The sequence below is a fragment of the Echinops telfairi genome, unplaced genomic scaffold (assembly GCF_000313985.2).
Source record: "Echinops telfairi isolate 266 unplaced genomic scaffold, ASM31398v2 ScPeMD7_7458;HRSCAF=8496, whole genome shotgun sequence".
NCBI lineage: Eukaryota > Metazoa > Chordata > Mammalia > Afrosoricida > Tenrecidae > Echinops > Echinops telfairi.
This window is the reverse complement of record NW_022111358.1, coordinates 38,484,968-38,490,130: the sequence shown is the minus strand read 5'-3', so window position 1 is coordinate 38,490,130 and position 5,163 is coordinate 38,484,968. Positions and strand designations below refer to the sequence as shown.

At 53.2% G+C, this 5,163-nt stretch overlaps 1 pseudogene; it reads right to left on the bottom strand.

Moving 5' to 3' along the window:
• Positions 1–331: 331 nt before the first annotated feature.
• Positions 332–2,139, bottom strand: LOC101648884 (annotated as a pseudogene).
• Positions 2,140–5,163: the final 3,024 nt, after the last annotated feature.

Genomic DNA, 5,163 nt, shown 5'->3' with positions numbered 1-5,163 from the left:
CCCAGTGGAGGGCGGACTCGGTGTGATGAGGGTGGTCCCGCTGAATTAAGGGAAAGAGCTGTCTACATGGGGAGTCGGGAGGGGGCAGAGATCACAACAATGCATTTATGCAACAACAACAACATACATGGCAGGCACCGAGGAAGTACAACCAGACTGATCCTTGGAGGCAAAGTCTCACATACTTGGGCCAGGTGCTCAGGAGAGACCAGTCCCTGGAGAAGGACATCAGAGACACCCCTTACAGAAGATGAAGGGGTCAGCTTGGATGGCACAGCAGAACGTAATGCTGCCCAGCTCCGTGCCACTCCTGTGGTGGGCAAATCAGACTTCAGCTTTTCTTCCTAGTTCTTTTCAGGCTGGAAGTTCTGCCAGAATCTATCCAGCATCTTCTTGGGGATGGGGAGCGCCGGCAGGGGGGAGGGGAAGGAGTCCTTCGCATGGACGGTGAGGTGGGAGACGTGGGTGGTGGGGAGGGGCTTCTCCTTCGTCTACCACTTTTCTTCATTGGCAATTGCCATCTCTTTCCCATCTGCATCCAAGGGGAAGTCACCTTCGGACGTCTCCGCGGGGACCGAGAGGCACTCCGGGGACCGAGCATGTGTCCGCCGCCTGCCTACTTCTCCGTTCTTCACGGGGGACCTCTTGGGTCACGCATCTTCAGAGGAAGATGAAGAGCCAGTCAGAGGAAGACTGCTGGTTTTGCCAACGGTACTGGCGTCGTTTGTCGGCTGCTGCCGCTGGGCCACCTTTACCTTCTGATTCAGATCGCTCCACTTTTCTAGGCTTGGGTGCTGGTGAAGGGGACTCTCTTTTTTCAGTTACTTTATGTTTTGTCGCTGAAGCTCTCCCGGGAGACACAGAAACCCGACTTTTCCTGATACGACTGACTGCTGGGGTGCTGGGGAGTGACGAGGTTTTGGGGGTGGGCTTGCTGGACGGAGGGGACGGTCGGTGTCGTCACCTCGGAGGACTCGCTGAAGGAGACCAGCTCCCAGTTTTTCGAGGGGGGCTGGGAGTCCTCTCGGGCGGTTTCTTGGGAAGGAGATGAAGATGATGATGAGGTTCTCCCTGACAAAGATGCTGGCCACCGACCACGTTCGTCCCATGGAGACCTGCTCCTCCTGTGCCCTGGTGGAGGCGGCATTCGTCTCTGCAGAATTCTTCTTCGAGGAGATGGCCGTGGTCTCCGGCTGGGCCGCCCGCCCGCAGGAGGAGGAGGATCTCGACCGGGATCTACGTCGTCTAGGTCTAGTGTGCCAAGGAGAGCGAGAACGTGCCCGGGACCTGGATTTGGAGCGAGGTCGAGATCTTGGCCGAATCGTCTCCTTCTCCTTTTCTTTTTCAGAATGTTTTTCTGGAGAAGGTTCTTTAAGTTCCAGCACAGGTTCTGGCTGGGGAACTTTCAGGCTGTCACGAGTGGAAGTGGCCTCTTGTGCTGGAGGTTCATTTATTTTCACGGAAGGCTCTGGGAGTTCTGGAGTGTTCTCCTTCCTTTCGGGAGGAGGGAAGCACTCCGACGCGTGGTTCTGTGCCGGGAGATCGAGAAGGACTACGCTTTCTCTCTCTCCTGACAGGCGAAGGTCTTCTTCTAGGGGCAGGAGATCTGGATTTGCGTCTTCTTGGACTTCGCGACCTCTCCCTTTTCTCTCTGCTACTTTCTTTTTCTTCTTTATCTCCTCTATCTTTGTCTTCATCTTGCTTTTTCATAGATGCCCCTTTTTCTTGTTCAGTCTGTCTCTGTTTTATTTCTTCTTTCTTCGGTTCTAGGAAAGCTGAAGGGGTTCCAGCAATGTTTGCTTGGGCACTTAACAGTAGGGGCCACAACTCTCCCATAAATTCTCTAGCATTTTTTCCAATCAAACACCCAGTCACGTTGATTTGCATCGTTTTGGAATCTGGATTCTTCACTTCCGGCTGGTTGAATATAAATTCAATAACAACATCATCTTCAAATCCAAGGATTTCTGTTACTCGTTTTGTTATCCAAGGCTTTATTACCTCCAAATTTACTTTGCTCATGTCCACCTTTTTTTCTAGGCATTCTGCAAATTTCAGCTGTTTCAGTAGCTTCTTCTGTTTGTCGCCGAACCGATTATCCTGCGAGGCACGTGTTCCTCGGAAGAATCCCGCGTCCATCTTGCTGCCTCGCTCGGAGATCGCTCCCTCTATCCAGCATCGTAGCGGCTCACCAGCCTCCGCTGAACAGACTGGCCATGGCCACATAAGAGGCCCACTGACGGGGAATTGAACCCACTCATGGTGAGAGTCCGACCACGGACCTCCACACCAGAACTCACGCTGATGCCAGTGACCCTGGACGGAGCCCCACTCCCCGCCCTTGCTGGTCAGTGGGATAAAGCAGCCTGGGAAGAGAATCCAGGTGAAGGAAGCCAGTTGGGGGAGGGGGGAGGGGGTGGGGGTGGAGTGGATCAGAAATTGTGGCCTTTCTTTGACCAACTGTGATTTCTTTGACGGTGTGTGCAAGAGCGATAGAAGACAAGACGGTCAGTTCCAGGATGGACCCTGAGTCCTATTAGGGGCTCTCGGCAGAACTATCGCCCCCGTTTCCATCAACAGTTAAAGTCTCAGAAACTCACAGGGCCTCTTCGCCCTGTCGTATAGGGTCACGATGAGTCAGCATAGATGCCATGTCAGGAAGCTTGTTTTTTGTTGTTTGTGTTTTTGTCTTCCCAGGCACCTCTGGGTGAGCTTGAACAGCCAACCTTTCTATTAGCAGTCCAAGACTTATCCAGGAACCCCCACGGTAGTTCTAAGGACATCGAGCCCTCCCGTTGAATCCACTGCCATTTATATCAGGTTTTCAAAACTGTAAATCTTGATGAGAACAAACATCCTGGTCATTCTCCTCCAGAACGGCTGGTGGCTTTGAACTGCTGACCTTACTCAATGTCAAACCCAGATAGATCATGGCCCCATGGGAGCTACCTTCTCAGGGGCCAGTCATTCTAAAGCCTCAGGAGTCTGCATTGGTTAACAGTGGCCCGTGGTGAACAAGGGGGCCTCCGTTTTACTGGGAGGTCATGTACATGACTTTGAGCCTCTGAGGGTCATGCCTTTTTTTCTGCCTTGGCTCTTAGCTGTTCTTTTTTCTGAAATCGCTAAACCCATTTAATACCCCGTCTTATTCTCCAAAATGCCTTAGATCAGTACCTTGAAACTCATCTTTTCCCCCCAGAGCAGAAGGATCTCCCTCTGATCCTGTTCATCTTCATTATTCTCCTGCGAATCAAGAGTGCCTTCGGTGGGGAGTTTCAAAATCACCGTAGCCAAGCACTTCACCCCGTGCAATTCTGATCAGAACCTCTTTCGAATCTCCTGTGTTTGAGACAGCTTGTTCCGGAATGAACCTTTGATAAACAGTCTGTTCTCAACTCCACCTTCCAGAAGTCAGTTTCTGTCTGGGACAGGGAAGCTGCAGCCGTCGGATTCACCCTCACCATAGCTTGTCCGGCCCCTGGGCGGTGGGTCTGGGACGGGTGCAGACCACCCAGTAAGCAAGGTCAGCTTGGACTTACTCATGCTTGCTTACGGTCTGCTCGCCTTGTGACAGAAGCACAGGGAAGCCTGTGCTGACCTCGCTGAGCACCTTCGGGGATGCTAAATTTGAAAAGAGGCTTTGATGCTGTAGGAAGGAGCTGTCGGGTTGGAAGCAAGACAGATGCCAGGCAGGCCGAGAAGCCTCATCTTTGATGTGGTGAGAAAGAAAAAAAAGTCCAAGTGTTCACTATAGATGAGTAAGTAAGCACAGGTAAGCCCATGCTTATCTGGCTTATTGAGTAATCCAACCCTAGGCCCAAGACAGGAGGCAATGGCTTTGCACGGGCCGTGCTGCTTATTCGCAGCCTGTTTTTATTCAGGCGAACACGCAGACCTGGGAGCTCTCCGGCTCCCCCTCTACCACCACCCCCACCACCCCACCCCTCCCCGGGAGGTGGAGTCTCTTTCATGGAAGGCGCCCCGTGGTTAGATTTCATGCCTTGGCCCTGGACTTCCCAACACCTTGAAGGCCTGGGGCCCGATGCTGACTCAAAGTCAGCAAGATGCAAGCTGCTGCTCTGAGGATAGGGGAGGGTTTCCACTGAGCCTTGTCTGCTCACTGCCATCTATTCAGTCCACACTTCTGAACTAACTTATGTGAAGAAAAATGATCCCAAACTGCGGCCATAAGACAGGATGACTTGCTGCTCTTTCAAAGTCAGACTGGTATTAGTTGCTGTGGGGGTCCCACTTGTGGCCACCCCGCATGTCCCGGAGGACATGCTTGTCCATAGGCTTGGCTTGGCTTGGCAGGCAGAGCCCTGGTGGTATAGCGGTTCAGCACTCAGCTGCTCACTGAAAGGTAGCCCGTGGGAATCCACCAGCGGTTCCGCGGGAGAAAGAGGGGGCAGTCTGTTTCTGTGAAGATGACAGCGTTGGACGCCCTGCCTGGCAATCCTGCTCTGTCCTCTGTGGTGGCTCTGGGTAGAAATCAATCCAAGGGATTGGGTTTGGCTTGCTGTTGTGTTTCACTTTGTTGACTGTGGTTTACATACATGATTAGCAGCTCCATCTGATTTGGCAGGTGGTGGTCCCTGGTTGAGGACCCCGGTGGCGTAGTGGATTACACGCGGGGCTGCCAATTGCAAGGTCAGCAGTTTGAAACCATCCGCCACTCCACTGGAGAAAGACAGGGCTTTCTACTCCCATAAAGAGCTGTGGTCTCGGAAACTCATGGGGGGCAGTTCTACGCTGTCCTGTAGGGCCGCTATGCGTTAGCATGGACTCAGTGGCAGTGTGTTTGATTTCGTTTCTGCCATGCTGGGGAGTTGAAGGCTCCAAGTCTGTTGGCTTCCCAAGCCCAAGCCCTCCCAAACCCACATCCACTTCCCACAGCCCAGCCTCCACCTTGTCGTTGGACGAAGTGGGCGAGCTCGGGTTTCTCCCTAATGGTTCTCAGTGCCTGTGCCTGCGGAAGCCCGCCCTCACCCAGGTGGGAGAAGCTGCATGGGCTTCAGAAAGGCCCATCGAGAGAGGTATAGGTCCCTACCTTCCTGTTCTGTCATGGGTCTGGTGGCGGGTGGGGGTGGGGTGGGCTGCGTGCTACCAAGCTGTATCAAGAGTCGAATGGCTCCAAAGGGTTTCCTAGGCTGTAATCGTCAT